Source organism: Microcebus murinus, chromosome 28, assembly GCF_040939455.1.
Source record: "Microcebus murinus isolate Inina chromosome 28, M.murinus_Inina_mat1.0, whole genome shotgun sequence".
NCBI classification, from domain to species: domain Eukaryota; kingdom Metazoa; phylum Chordata; class Mammalia; order Primates; family Cheirogaleidae; genus Microcebus; species Microcebus murinus.
The window spans coordinates 3,973,852-3,990,465 of NC_134131.1; the positions used below are offsets into that span (position 1 = coordinate 3,973,852).

General features: G+C 43.1%; 1 protein-coding gene across 10 annotated transcripts in view; it reads right to left on the bottom strand.

The window, feature by feature from the left end:
* FOXP1 (forkhead box P1) overlaps positions 1–16,614 on the bottom strand; it is a 706,173-nt gene that overhangs the window by 503,867 nt on the left and 185,692 nt on the right. For all 10 annotated transcript variants that reach the window (XM_075998545.1, XM_075998535.1, XM_075998540.1 and 7 more), the window contains one exon: positions 10,909–11,039. The gene's annotated coding sequence lies outside the window, so the exon portion shown is untranslated. The remainder of the gene's footprint in view (positions 1–10,908; positions 11,040–16,614) is intronic.

Genomic DNA, 16,614 nt, shown 5'->3' on the forward strand with positions numbered 1-16,614 from the left:
GGCACGAGATACAAGGGGTGGGGTAAGCACTATGTTCACTCTTCCCTCCAACACAGAATGTCCAGGCATCTCTGAATGTGTATGATGGATGTCAGAACGGTACATAGATACACACGCACATATACATACAATTCACATGCTCCACACTCCAGATACAGAACTGCAAATTCATTGCAATGATCACAAACCGAGTATCTTGTTCAAGGCAAGCTTAAGGGCCAATAACCAGCTATTATTTACTGAAAATTTACTATGTGCCAACTCTTTTCTAATGCTTTATGTGTATTAACTCATTTGAAGCCCATACTCACCTATGAGGTAGGTGGTATGAGTATTTTTACAGTTTAAAGACGAAAAAACTTAGGCACGGAGAGATGGGGCTTACCCCATTATATTGTTAGTAAGTGGCGGGACCAGGATTCAAACCCAAATTGTCTGGTCAACATCCTGTGTTCTTAATCAGCACACTTAGTTGTTGATCAAAAGGCACTAAGTCTTAGCCTTGGATCCTGGAATACATTTATTTTCCATTTAACAAAAACATATAGACAATCTGCAAAACTTCCAACATAATTCTGCCTTTTTCATAGCCTCTCTCCCACTTCCTTTTTTATTATAAGGGACATTTAAAGGAAAACATGGCATTTGCATCTTAGGGGTTCATCTTTTCTGGATGTCTACTCTTCAGGTGAAAAAGCAATACTTTGGTTCATGAAACCTGGCTTGCTGAGGAGCAGAACCTCTTTCTTTTTCACGTCCAAGCCAGTTTTATCACAATATTTGATAAAGAACTATGCCTCTAGATTACTCTTCGTATCATTCTCGAAAAACATGCTTTTCGCTTCCCTTTCTTGCTCAGGTTTCCACCATCCTGCACTAAAAGGATACGCTGAGATGTGTGTCCACATACCTTCTCCCTCACCTCTGTTTTCTCCCTGAACACAATGCTGTTTTCTATCCTGGCCTTCATTCTACCGAAATGCCCACGCCACAAACTCACTCTTCCCCATGTTTTTCCCTCCCTGCCTCAATTCCTCCACCTGTTTACAACATAAAAATTTAGAATCTCAGCAAAGAGGGGAAGGAGAACACCAGCTGAAGCATCCTCTCTCCAGAGAGCTCACACGCACTTCTGATCATTCTTGTCCTACAGAAATTTCTTTAGACAAAAATCAACGGACACACATAGACAGGCACGTTCCCTGGTCTCTACTCTCACCTCGTGATAAATTAAGGGACATTTAGAAGAAAATTTCCTACCTCTAATCATTCAATACCAACTGTAAGAGTTTTGCTGAGCCCAAGTACTACTTATACAATTATTCTTATATATATTTTTTTAAACTTCTCAAATTTTTATTAATGTCGCACTTAAGCAATTATGATCTGAGAAACCAGACTTCCATGTGCTAATTCTATTTCTGCTACATATTTAATATATATCATCTATATTAAAAATAATACGCAACTCTTAAATTTTAAAAAATGCTCGTGTCCTATCTCCTAGAAAATTCATGTGAAATTCCACTGGCCAGATATACAAGACATTTTAGAACACACTGGTTCTGAAGAAAATATAAACCTGTCATTTTTCAAAGTCTGCTTTTCCTCTATGACTTATTTTCCCTTTCGCTTCATTTTCCACCCCAAGCCTAACTTTGACTTCTAGTTACATATTTAATATTTCTCTCGTATAAAATAAAGGAAGTGGGGGGAGGGGAACGCTCTCTAAATTTCACTTTAAATCAAGAAATAATTACACAGAGCGGTTTATCTCCAGATGAGCATGAAACAAAAGCTGATGACATTATTATTCCAGCAGAATCCAAAGAGCAAGTGGTCGAGCTGAACCACTAGAGAGCTGGAACAAAAAGCGAATCCCTGCCACCGCTTCAGAATCTTCTAGACTGGGGGCTTGGCAAACTACAGGCCCGTGGGCCAAATCCAACTTTGCCACCAGTGAGCTAAGAATAGTTTTTACTCTTAAAGGGGTTGGGGAAAAATGAGAATACTGCTACTTAGTGAGATGTGAAAATTACATAAAATTCGAATTCCAGTGTCTGTGAATAAATTTCACTGGAACACAGTCATGCCCATTCCTCCACCGAAGGCTGCTTTGTCCCTAACAGCATAGGTGATGGAGGTTAATAGTTTTAACAGACCACGTGGCTCCCTACGCCTACAATATTTACTATCTGGCTCTTTACAGAAAAGGTTTGCTGATCCCTGATACAGACAGAGAAGTTAGAATAACTTCCCATCATCACAGGCAGACACAAACTTTGGTTTTCTTAATTACAGAAGTTTTGCAAAAAACACAGCAGTAGAAAAAAACAGAGCATCAGAAACCTACCTCCACGGACCCAGCGCCAGGACCAAGATAAAAAAGCTCATGTTTTGTAACTGGGGCACAGGCTAGAAGCTCAGACACCCACCGATGGGTACCACTCAGGCCTCATTTTCTGCCAGCCCGGGGTTTTGGTTCCCCTAATTTTTTCATGCAATTCTGCAGACTATTAACCATCCTAAGAGGAAACCATCCTGATACCTCTTTAAAGCTGCAACATTATTAACAATTAAAAAGCTGCCACCACACATGCACAATAACTTTCTTATATTTTAATATGCATATCCATAGTCTGATTATAACAGCGTGGGGAGATTGACAGGAAATGACTGAGAGTAATGGCTCCGAAAGAGATAGTACATTGATCAGTAAATAATACACGTTTCTTGAAACTGTCTAACTGCATATTTACACTTGTCAAGTCTCATACGCTTTGATGACAGAATTCTTTTTCAAACATCTAGGTAAAAACTCTAATACTGATTTTTTAAAACGTTTTTAAAAATCACAAAAGGAACATTTCTAAGATATATATGGTTTAAATTTTATTCACCAAATAGTGCCACCTGGAGCATTCGTAGCTAACATTTCAATACCTCTCCTGGTTATATCAGGGTATTTTGTAAATGTCCCAAAAAAATGTTAAAATGCAGTTGCAAACAGCATATACCTAGTGCTCGCAAGGTACCAAACACTGTATTAAGAACTTTTCCCAGCCAATGAGGGGGATGCTATCTATCATTGCTTGCGTTTAACAGATAAGGAAAATTGAGGCTCCAAAGTAGGTGTGAGTTGGCCAGGGTTGGTTACACTATCAGTGAGACTCGGGGCTGAGACCTGAACTTGGTCTCTAACTCAGAGACCAAGCTCTCCTTAACCAGCCTTTGGGCCTGTGTCCGGGTGTGGCCCCGACTGTCCTGAACACACGTCCCAGGCAATCCTGGGATGGCATGTTGAAAAACACAGCCCCAAGGACTTACAGGTAAAGAAGAAAATCTGATGGGCCTTGGGTTCAGGTCTCCCCTGTCCCCCTCCAAACACTGCCCACAGGAGGACTGGAGGGAAAGAATCTCTAACACAGGTATCAGAGCCCGTGGTCTGTCACATATACTCGATTAGGGCAGCTGCCATCATTTTACAGACCCGTCAGGGAGTGGGCTTGCATGTCAGGTTCAAGCCTGTATCTGTATTCTCCAGAAAATCACTTTAACCCTTGGCTGATTAGGTTAGCATCTCCTTGCCCTAAGACTCCCCATCCATTAAACTGCACCTGCACCTGAGAACCAGCCAGGCTGGGGTAGAAAATAGGGGTGCAGAGGCCTGGTTCTACCCTGTGATTGGTTTACTAACCACTAGACCAGAGAGTGAGCTAGATAAGACCCCCATCCCCCTATACCCCCAGCTTTTTTTTTTTTTTTACAATAAAAGCAGTCAAAATAGTAAAAAGTAGACGAGACAGTATAACAAACCCCTTTATGCCTACCACCCTCGATAATCTAGAATTATCAAGATTCTGTCCCCATTTTATTTTTTTCTTTTCTGAAGCTTTGTAAAGGCAATCACAAATGAGGGGTCATCTCACCCTTACAGAATTCAATGTGCAGCTTTTAAAAACAAGGAGAAGCAAGTTCCCTTGATAATAACTGAATGTATTAATACACGTTATATTAAAAAGAAAAGTTACCCAGAGCCTCTCGTGGCCTGAAAGTCCATCCTGGAAGGGCATAAATCCCTGCAGTCCATAGACAAGGGGCGTTAAAGGACCTGACTAAGTGCCAGGGCGTGACCTTCCCACTGCCTCGCTGTCACTCTGGCCACGGATGCCCAGCAGTTAAGGTTTTCCACTCCTGCACACACTGGCGTGGGCAGCTAGTCTGCTGTTCCCATGCAGCTCTGCTCCCCAGGTGCAGGAAGAAAACTCTCTGTGCCAAGATTAGGGACTCTGTGAGCTAATTAGGGACTCTGGGAGCACCCTCACTTTAGAGGAACCCCGAAGGAAAGATGCAGTGCTAAGCCCAGCGCCCTAATGCTGCGAGATTTCTAGACTGAGGACAAGGCCAGGAGGTGAGGAATCTCTTGGAAAAAAATGTTTGGAAGAAGCCATTTCCCTTTTGTATCGCTGGCCCCATGAAAATCCTGCCTCCAGATGAAGCTGCAGTTTTAAGTGAGTTAGAGCCCATTTCTTTCATAAAGACAAGTAGAAACTACAAAATCTTCTCTGCCTGAATCAAATAAAAGGAACTTGAGTAACCGTAGAACCTGTCCAGGGATGAGGAGGTAGCCTGTCCTGGTGGTTAAGACAAAGGCTTTGAAATTGGCCAAAATAGGGGTAACACCTGCTTCTCTCTCTTATTTTTTCCCTCCCCATCCCTAACTAGTTCTAACTCTTGCCACAGGATCCTGAGCAGCGGACTTGCACACCCTGAGCTTCTGTCTTCTCAATGACAAAACCGGAATAGTACCATCCAGAACAGAAAGATGCTGTTAACGATTAAACTAGATGACCAATGTGGAGACTTAAACCAGGGCAGGAAAAATAAGTGTCTCATGAATAGCTCCCGTGATGACAGGCTGCAAACATTACTAAAAATCTCATAGAACACAGGAAGGATAAAAAGACCTCCTCTTTTTATCTAGAGAACTTCCCAGTTCTCTAGAACTGTAAGAAATAAATTTATTTTCTTTATTTTTATTTATTTATTTATTTTAAAGTACATTAACTCGATGACAGTTTATACGTGCCAATTGCTCATTTTTCGTTAAGAAGCAATTAGAGTGATGGCGATTCTCAACAGGCAGCTCAGCAACCTACATATAGACTGAATGGAAATTTCCTTCTCTGAATTCTCTGTGCATTACTTGAGCCGAGTTAACAGAAAACAGAGTATGTTCAAAAACAACATGCAATGGAGTTGAAGTTCCCGGAATTTTATATCACGGAAGATGCCACTGAAATGTAACAGCCGAAACAGCAAGCTCCCCTGGTACAGCTTGCTCCGGTGTATTGATACAGACCAAGATTAATACGCAAAAGGAAATTGCAAGAAACCTGCCCCGCATCAGCGACAGCCTGGCACGTGTGTGCGGCTCCTTCTGAGAAGACTTCGCTGGGAGAGTGAAAGTCTGGGTTTGGTTCTCACATCACCACTTCCTTGCCGTGTTAGAGCCGCAGCTGATGCGTAGGTAAAAAGAAAGCAAGAGCGAGGGCAGTTTCTTTCGTGTCTTTTCCAAAGTTGCAAAAATTGGAAAAAAGAAAAAAAAAAAAAACCACTATAAAACGATAATGCTTCACATACATAATACCAAAAACCAGTGGCAGGGTGGAAAACAAACTTGCCTAACAAATCAAACAAAGATGGCACATACAGGTTGTCAAAATCTGGTCACTACACAACGTGATCACTTCCAGGATTCTACATGGGTAGCATTTAATGTAACAGACATGGACTGTTTTACCACCGGGGTGGATATATTGGGTACACAAAGACAAACTACACAAAGATTGCTCAAAAGCCACTGGCCTCATATATTTGGTTGGCCGTACTCTCACAAACAGTGAAATCTGTAAGTTTGTCCACAAGAATTCAGGTGGAACAATTCTGAGGCTATATCTATACTCAATAGAAGAAGAAGAAGAAGAAAAAAATGTGATCGATTAATAATGTCTGCCAAGGGCACAGGAACAGGCAGGGAAAAAGAAAACCATAAAATCAAAAGTGTGTCAAGAATGTTTGCCGCTCTTGATTTAGGCAAAGGGTTGGACGCTTTGGGTTAGGTGTCGTGTGTGAACAAAAGCCTGCCCAATACATTAAAAGTTTACAGTGAATTTGTATGTCCAGAAAAATGTGAGTATAATCCCATAAGGGGCTTAGAGAGGAATGGAAAATATCTGCAATATAAATGCAGATTACCTTTATTACAAAGTTGGATCATATTCGCATTCCTAGACTAATTTCCTATATCATAAAACCTATATTCAATTTTATAAATAGCATACACGAAGAATCATAAATTCAGTTAATGCAGAACTTTAACAGATTTTTTTTTTTAATAAAAGTGAGAAAAGGCTGTTTTAGAGCAAATATCCGAAAGGACCAAAAGAGTTCTTTCTTTGAAGATATGTTTTTCCCTCTGACTCTACCTCCTTAGGGACATAACTAGAGAAGAAATAAATTTCACAGCTAATGTATATGAAGTAACATGTTTAACATTATCCAATGAATTTATGTCTACCTACACCATATAAATTTATCTCACATAAACTGTCACCTCCAACAGAATTCATTAAAACAATGTTATAGCTTCCGAATTAAATGCAATCTTCTAATGGGAATTTAATCTTACAATAGTAGTTGGTGGATTTTCTTCTTTAATTGGCAAATGGAATAATTCATTAGTTTGTCTTACAGTTCTGTCTGAAGAATTTAAAAGTAAATTTGACTAGGGATGGGCTGGCCACTGCTGCAGGGTGCTGGAAAGTAGGGGTGGGGGGGTTGGTTGGCGGAGGTTCCTTCATCATCTTCAGAACTCCTCTTGCTGCTCATGGGCAGGAAAGGACGGACACCCTCTCCCACCACCCAGAATGACTGCATTACTAACATATTCCATTACTTCCATGCAAATGTCATCTTAATTTCTGATCTTCACCCAGCCAGACAATGGTTTCCACCCTGGCCCCTAGCCAATTAGCTATGTGGAAAACATTCGGCCAATTACGTTACTTGCATGAGGTTAGGAACTGGAGAGAAAGGCAAAATAAACACCTCGAAAATGCTTCAGAGACAAAATGCAAGTTGACACTGTCTTCGCAGGCCGGGGCCCGGGTCATACAATCTGATAGGCGGCTGCCAGCACTCATAACTGCTTATTAAATCTAGCCTCTCTTTATGGTGCGAGTGAAGATCTGTATTTTTGCCAATATTAGGTTCATTGTGTTATGAAAGAGACCAAAATACTTAACATCATTCGCTCCGGCTTATAAAGCACATTATGTAGTTTATTAAATTGTTAAAATTACTTTTCAAAGTCAAAATTTCAGGGACTGGAAGTTGAAGCACAACAAAGTGGCTTGGCCCACTGACAGGCTGCCCAGAAGGCCACATCTTTCCCGTCCCCAAAATTCCCGCCAGCTGCACCCAGCTTCTCCCCAGAAGCTGCACTAACCACCGCCCACCCCAAAACCAGTGACAAAAAAATAATCTACACTCTTGTGTTGTATTTTAAAAAAGCAAGGACCTCTCAGCCCAAAAGGAGCCCCTTGATAAGTCTTAAGTGAGAAGGATCTATTTTCCCATATTTTTATCTCTTCCTAGTAAGTCAAAAGCTAGGAATTTGACTGTGAGAGAGATGGAAAGAGGAACCGTGGGCAAATTAGGGGGGAAAAGAATTATGGGCAATTAACATACAACCATGTCACATGATGCAACGCCCCTCCACCAGACCCACCGGCAAGGGACAACTTATGCCAGGGATGATGCAATGCCCAAGCAGAGTCTCATCAACAAGCTAGCATATCTGCTACCGCTAGTCAAGTCTTCTCAGGAAAGCTCTATGCAAATCCAGACTGCTATTATCACATTTATTAATAACACCGTGGCTAACTGCCTATTGAATATGCAGCAGACGTAGCCACACTTCACTCCTGCGGTCCCGTGATGTGCATCCCATAGGTACCTGTATCCACTGAAGCTTCTCACTGGGGGAAAAGCCAACCCCGAGTCCCTCCTGGTGAACGGTGGCATCAAGGAACCATGGTGCAAAGGGAGACGGGAAGTGCTCAAGCCCCTCTTTCCTCTGCATCCTGCCCCTGAGTTAATTTATTACGCAGGCACGGTTATCACCGGCATCAATCAAGCACCCTACCCATTTTCTGACCTTAAAAACTGGGCCATAATGCTCTATCTGTGCAAACCTTTCATCTGGCGGTTTATTTCCTTGCATTTGAGTGTGCCGTTCTGGATGCCGGCCCAGTGCCACCACGAGGACACTTGCCACGAAATGCTTCGCTCAGAATGAGAGTTGATTTCAGGCCTAAAGACTCCAAATTACCAGCTGTAACAATTAATGGGTGCTTCTTCTGGTGACTCAATAAACTGTGAAGTTCTAAAAGGCACAGGACTGTGAGTGCATTTTTGACAACGGAAGAACTGACTGGAGCTCTCGGATGCACGGTGCATGGAAGGCCAGGAACTGCATCGAGAGGGACAGAATGGGTCCCCCGAGCAAGCCCGGAAGTGTGCCTGGAGGAAAAACTGGGAGGAGGGCAGAAAACCAGAACACGTGCTCCAGCTCGCAGGATTTCTGATACCTCTATCTTCTGCTAAAAATACAACAAAGGGAAGTTTATCACAGTCTGATAAACACAAAAGAACTTCCTTATTTAGGAAAAAAAAACACCCAGTATTTTTAACGGGGCCTAACAGTACATTTTTGCAAAAGAGATATCATTTTCATTAGAGTTCTTCAGATTGATTTTTCAGATAGTGGGCCTCACCCCATTGAAGTTAATGAATAGAATGAGCCAAGTCTTCAACAAATCCATTCATGTGGTTTGGTTCGATTTCATACATCAATTTTATGACAGCGAGGTTGAGTCAGACTCTCTCAATACTAAAGATTGAGATGACAGGTAACCAAAAACTCGAGTCTGTTGCTATTTGAATATCTTCAGAATTCCAGCCACTTCTATGAATTCTCGTGTGTGTACCAGACAGACCCAAGACTTTGTTCTCAACACCACCTGGATCCGCGAAGACATGAATTTTCTTAACATGTGCTGTGTGTTCACTAATCTACAGACCATTTGCAGAAGTCTATCATAGCTGCACAGCAATGGAAAACCACAGAAGAAGTTCACATACGTGAGGGAACCAAGGGACATGGCCAAGACCACCCAGGAAAATGACTTAAGATCTCTAACAACTCTACAATCCCATGACTTCATTAAATATCTCTTTTCACTGTGGGCATCTTTGCCTTACGTGTGACTATTTACTATTGGCATTATTTCTTGACAATAAGAGAATACTACAAGGAAGATAGAAGACTGGATTTTTTTTTCTCTACCTCTAGCTCAAGCAGAAGGGAATACACATTACAAGTAGGCAGTTACCAAGTGAATTTTAGAGCCAATAGTTGCTTTGAGGATGATCCGGTCTCTGATACTTGGACTAGTTGATTCGCCAAGGACATAGTTTCTATGGACATTAAAACTAACATAGTTTTTAATCTATGAAATGGGAGGGATTTGTTAAGGTGACCTCTAGCTATAAAATCGTTAAAAATCTGGCCCAAGTAGTTGAATGTATGTAACAATGTCTTAGACAATTATACTCAGAACAGGTGTACGAAGCTGCATGAGTGCTAGGTATCTTCATCTGTGGAACTGAGACAGCCTACAAAGAACCCCTGACTGACCCCCAAATAACTAGGGTCCAGTCCTGACCAACCCCAGGGACTCGGACACCCCAGCTGGACTCTCTGGGCACCAGCTATCCCATTTCTATACCCAGGGGGTGTAAATATAATTTCCGGGGCCTAGATAGTACTGACAGGATAGGACTCTCTAACCTACATGCTTTGTTTTAAAAATATAGGAAATCAAAGAAGAGAAAGACTGATTTTCCCCATGTTGGGTAACGATTAGGTCTTCCAAGGCCCAACCCAGTGCTCTTCCTGCTTCCATTCCCTCCCTCCAGTACACGGAATCTGTTCCAAAGACTAACAAGGAGAGTTGATGCCAGTGGCTCTTACCATTACACACGTTCAATACAAAACCCTGAAACTATATGGTTCCCCACGAAACTGACCTCATTCTATGACAGCGCTCCCAATGAATGATGTCAGAGTTTTCACTCGAAACACCTGGCCTCAACCAATCATTGTCTCAGATAACGGCAAGTCATGATGTCCATCACCAGGCAGGAGCCACGGATGGGTGGGGATTTGGGACAGACACTACCAAATACGGAAAACACACGCAAGAAGGAAATATCATCATGTCCCTTCTGACCACCCCCTCCAAAAGTCAATGAATAATCTGATAAAGTAAACTATGGTTTTAAAAAATGCCCAGAGGTCTTTCAAGAAAACCTTTGGGAATCTAAAGTTTCCAACACTTTGCCTTTCTTAAGAGCCTTGATCACGTGAAAGCTTGGGATGGGACTCTCTTCTCCAGGAATAAATCAGACTTAAATTTCCCTCTAAAATTCAAAATGAAGCAATTACAGTCTTATTTCGTGGCGGCTCATGCTTCCACCAAGTTGTAATGGGACCAAAACAGCGATTGCTCGATGCGGTTGTGCATGTGGCCCACAGTTCAGACAGCCTAGCCTTGAGAGTACGATTGGAACAAACAAGCAAAGTCCTCTTGTGCCCCGTGATGCCTCTTAGAGATCCTCAGATCACTGCGGGAATTCTCTGGAAAAGGTTACCCCAGAAAACAATGACAGAGGTCGCCCCTTCTTGCAAAACGAGACCCTCTCATCCTCCGTGGGCAACTGTCCTGGAAGGACTTTCTGTCTCGTGAATTTGCAGAGGGACTGTCGCAAACCCTCACTCACCCTTTGGGCTAGGCGGCGTCACGCCCGTGCGTTCATGGCTGGCAGCAGATGGGAGAAGGGACCGGAGCCCTCACCATGGCCGGAATGTCGCGATCGGGAACTGGGAACTGTCAGCGGAGGTTCCTGGGACACTGCAAGATAAACATATTTTTTTGACACATAACTAAGAGGTAACTTCTAAAACCACCACTTCCTTAAACTTGAAAACACCAAGACAGACACAGATTCTAGAGCCGGGGGGGAAAACACCGGTGAAGCGAGACGATGTCAATACATCAAGTGCGACAACCCTGGCAAGTACGAACCGGAAATGCTGTTTACAAAGACACGTTTCCTGATGATTCCAACTCGCCCGCTGAGCGGTGGTCACCTATGGCGAACTTCGTACCAAACATCTTAAATATTACAGCACTACAAAAATGTCACATGCCAAAAAAAAAAAAAAAAAAAAAATGTCACATGCCATTCTAAAGCATTTAGGTAACAATAAGATGTCTTTAACACACATCTTACCGGGCTATATGTACCATTCCTACTAAGTAATGATCTTTTTCCAGATGATGAAAAAACATAAAAACTGTATATAATAATTATTTTTAAGTAAGTTATTTGAAAAATAATAAGGAACATAAAAACTAGTAAGAGATCGTGATTTTTTTTCCCCTCCAAAATAATCCTATTTTATTCTAAAAAATGCTTATTATGAATTACGTAAGGAGCAATAATCGTGAAGATATTTTCCACCAATAAAGAACATATTGCGCGATGGTCAGGGTTCAAAGGTGAGAAGCCCGAGTTCTGGACTCGGTGCTGTCATCAATCACGTGGCCCCAGAATAGCCATTTAGCATCTCAGGATTCCAGTCTCTTCGTCTGCAGGGTCAGAACATTAACCAATCCTCTGCAAATTCCTTCCACCTCGAAGCCTGTCTTTTTGAATAAAGCATACTTACTCTAAACAACCGAATCTATTATTAGCTTCTCCTTTAAGCTTCCTGATTAAAAAGAGGTTTTAACCACGAATCGCTCTTATGCCCAACTGCCATCAACACCAAAGATGTGCAGTGGGCAGAGAGCTTTGCAAGTGTTTAGAAGAATTTTCAACCTGGCACTGGCGCCCACCCTGGTGAGCTGGCACCCCCAGTGGCTGAGAGCACCCTACAGGTGCCCATGGAAAGTTTCCATGAATCTCCAGAGAGCATAGCTCCAACTTCTGTAGAAATCCATCCAAATGCACTCTAGAATGATGCTTTTCAAACTTAGGTGTGCATAAGCATCTCTTGGAGAGCTTTAAAAAAAAAAATACAGATTCCTGTGCCCCACCCTCAGAGACTCTGATTCAGCAGGTCTGGAGCAGGGCCTGAGACTCTGCATTTCTAGCCAACGACCACTGCCAATCAGGGGCCACACTTTCGAGTCCAAATGACGGTGCCCTGTTCTCCGAGTCCCCGTTCTCCGAGCCCACAAGCGGCCTTGAGACCCAAGAAGTGTTTCCAAGGCTCAGAGAGGCTCCCCCAAAACTATGGAGTCTACGTCACACAGCAAAAAGAAATGGGCTAAAGTTGTTGCCCATGTTGCGGATAAAATTCAAACTTCTTGCTGTGCCCTCAAAGGCCCTATATCAGGCGTCCTCAAACTACAGCCCTCGGGCCACATGCAGCTGCCTAGCACATGTATCCGGGCCCTCGGGGTGTTTTTGCCACCACTGGCTGCCTGTCCTGCTTAGCAGCTGACTCATCCCGGGCCCACAGTGCACACTCTCCAAACTTCTCAGGGACAGTGAACTGGCCCCTGTTTAAAAAGTTTGAAGACCCCTGCCCTGCATAAATCCGATCACTTTCTCCTTCTCTGATGTGACTTCAAACTACCAATCCAACCGCTAACTACAACCAGTACAGGCACAGTGGCCTAGACCGTGGTTCTCCTTCTGTTTCAAGAAGGCCAAGTGTCTTCCTGCCTCAGGGCTGGTGCATTGGCTATACCAGTTTCCCAGGACGGCATGATCCTATCTATCCCCTTACACAACTGGTTCCTTTTTGTTGTTGGATCTTAGGGACAAAGGCCACTTCAAGAAGCCTGAGCTGCCTACCAACCTAAGCTAGCTTCTCAGTTACTCTCTTATTATATCATCCTATTTGCCTACTTCAGAGCTCCTGTCATAACCTATAAACTTTCTCATTTATTCACTTGTCTTTTCCACTAGAATATATGATCGGTGAGAGAAGGCAACTCTCATTTGCTCTTCACTACACTCCAAAACTTCAGAAAAAAAGTGCCCTGCTCATAGAAGGTGCTCAACAGAAATTTTCTGCATCAACAAATGAATCAACAATTGAAAGAACTCTCCAGCATCCTCCAAAAATATGACTGCCATGTGCTGAAAACTTACCAGGCACTGGATATCAAGCATTTTGCAACAGTTATTTCATTTCATTCTATTCTGACAACAGAGTTCCTAGCAGACACTATTACCATAAGCTCAATACACAGGTTTTATAAAACCGAGGCACAGAGAGTTTTAGTAGTTGCAGTCTAGAAAGCTTGGACTTGTAAGAACTCCATCCTTTTCCTGCCACTCGAATACAAAAATCTGGGGTGCCTATCCTGTGCTAGGTACCTTTCTAACTCAGGCTTGCTCAATCGAGTTTTGGCCTGAAGCCTTGTGGAAGACGCTTACCCTTTTCTGAATTTAAGTTTCGTTTTCCATACCAGGACAGCTAAGGTGCCCCGCACTGAGCACACAGATGAAAGCAAGCCAGCACAGCAGACCAGGGCTAAGGAAGGTGACAGGGAGAAGTGAAAAATGTGGCGAGCCGGAAAACCCCATATTCTTAGCAAAAGGTGTAACCCCTGCACGTCCCTTGCCAACCAGTCCAGTTTTGAGATTCTAGAGTGATTCAGAGACATGGAGAAGCTGCAAGAGTGAACACAGAAAAGCTCAGTAGGTATCTGCGCAGATAAGGATTTTCCAGAGGAATTAATTGTCTTGAGCAAGTTCTGGAAGGAACTGAAGGGTGGAGAAAGCATTCTACGGGGTCAGAATAGCACACTGAGAGGCTTGGGGGTGGGTGACAAGCAAGTCACCAGTAAATGGCACTTTCCACCTTAGACACTTAAAAAAAAAAAAAAAGAACAAAGAACGTGGGGAGAGAGCTTGTGGAAGATTTCATGTAGGAGTTTAATTTTCATTCCAGATTGGAACAGGGGCAGGTTTCTTGGTAAAACATACATTGGTCAAATAGTGCCTTAAGAATAGGAACATTAGTGCTGTTTTGTTTGACTTCTAATACATTAAAGTAACCAGGCATATCCCGAACTAAAGGATGAATCATCACTATGGTTTGTGGAATTTTTGTTTTTGTTTTTGTATGTGTGTTTTCTTAAGAAGTCAACAGACACAGGACTGAAATCCAACTTCGTGCAGCTCTATAATAACCAAAATACTTAACTGCTCTGAGCTCTAGAAATGAAAAATACAGCAAATAAAATAAAGAAAACACACAAGAGGAGAAGACAGACATCCAAAAACTTATACGGAACACAGCCCAGAGGCAAAAACAAACAAACAAAAAAAAAACAACCAAAAACCTGTCTGCTCATAATTGTATACCCAGAAAAACTATCTCTCAAAAATGAGGGTGAAATTAGAGTTTTTCAGATAAACAGAAGTTTATCATCGCACTAAAAAAAAATTCTAAAATTTATTTCAGGCCAAAAGAAAACAATTTCAGGATGAAAGTTCTCTGATTTGAAAAGGTGGGGAAGAGCCAAAATAATGGGAGGAACTGAGTAAATGAAAAGTAAATGCATTAATAAAACAATGCACAAGTCTCAAATTTAAAAAAAAATATCTGGCAGTACCATCACCTGCCTCCTACCCCAGCTTGCTTATTTACACCGGAGCAATGTCGAACTTGAGTGTGCAATTGGATGACCAGCTTGAAATGCAAACTCCCACCCTCCACCATCCAGAAATTCCTTGTGAGGTTCCAGGAATCTGCATTTCTACCAGATACCCCAAGTTAACTCTGATGAAGATCTGAAGAGCCCAGCATTGCTCTCTGACCACTTTAGGATTATTGAGTGAGCCCCCCCTGTGGGTTCAGCCCTGGGGTGGCAGGTTTCAGCTGCGAAGCCAGCAGGCCTCTGGTTCTTTGTCACTTCACTACAGCCTCAGGAGCAACTTGGCCCAGGAGGTCAGCAGTAACCCTGCCTCAACCCTGCTAAGCAAGAGCTGCAATAAATTAAAAGCCCATTAAAATATTTTAGAGAAAAAGCCTAGAAGTGCTAAAACATTAATTGTGCCATATTCAGTCTGTTTTCCTAGACATTTGAAAAGCCAGATTACCATCTTGGGGGTCATTAGAAAGAATGAAGCTTTCTCCCTTTTCAATTTACATATTTAAAAATGCATGCATTCTGGCAGTGGCTATAGAGTCCTTTCCAAAGCTTTCCAAGTCCTGTGGCTACTCCAAATGCCACAGTCTAGCCAAGGAGAGAGAAGCTTGGAATGCCACCGGGGCCTGTCTTGTTTTTTTAAAGCGAAGGACCAAAATCCCAAGGCCTGTGGTTGCAAAACAGCTCCGGGAAAACAGGTACAGGCAGCAACAAAAAACAACAGTGCTGTTTTCTTGTTTTGTTCTCCCCTGTTTATTTTCCCTGAAGCAATCCCTGCTCGGCACAAAAGTCTGCAGGGAACTGGAAAGAGCAGCTGTGGTTCCCTGAGGCCGGGACCTAGCAATCAAGTTGTTTACCAAACACTGCCAGGCACCAGAAAAACAACAACAGCACAGACAGCATTTGCATCTATTTTTCAAAAACAACCTCCAAAACTCTGCCACCAGCCCTGGAACTTCTCTGCACAGCTGAGACGAGAACTTAAGAAATTAAAGAAATAAACTGCACTGGATATTGGCCCCTATGGCCTAAATGGGATCTATTATTGTATTTCTATTGAAAAATGCCTGTCTTGAGAAAGGAGGACTGGGGGGGGGTCTGCAGAATTTCAAGCAGTGGATTGATACAGACAACGTGCTGATCACGGGCATTTCCGAGCATCCTGGCAAACTGACATCATTTGCTGAACCTCACAGACATCTTCAGGCAAACACCAGACTCTCCTGGAAGGTTTAGAAAACACAGACTGCTGGGCCCCTCCCCTAGCATCTCCTCCTGCAGGTCAAAGGTGGGACCCACGCTAGTGCTACTGGTGGGTTCCAGGTAGCACACTTTGGGAACCCCTGCTCCACAGCTAGATGCTTTCTAGCCATCCTGCAGATGTGGGAGCAAGCTCCCCACCTTGACCTCTCCCACCCAGGGTGACCTGGGTGACTTCGGCAGTAAACGTGCACGCCAATTCACTGGCTGGTTTCCCAGTGGCTTTTCCGGATGTCCCTCCCACCATCTCCCAGCCTGCTCCCTGCCCTTTCAGGCTTCCAGTAGGTTGGAGGAGGCCAGAGAAGGCAGGGTGTCCATTCCTCTGGCTCCCACCCCGCCAGGCACTGCAGGTCAGCACTGCGGGGCGACCCAAACTAGCCACAGATCCTGCCAGACAACTGTCACTTTGCACTATCCTCTCTGGGCACCCTCCACCCAAGCCCTCCCTCCTCTTATCCCTTCAGACCTAGGAGAAGTAAAAGCCAACTATTCTAGGCAGGCACCTTAATGCAAAAGTCAAATTCAATGTGCTATCCATTAGACGTCCCTT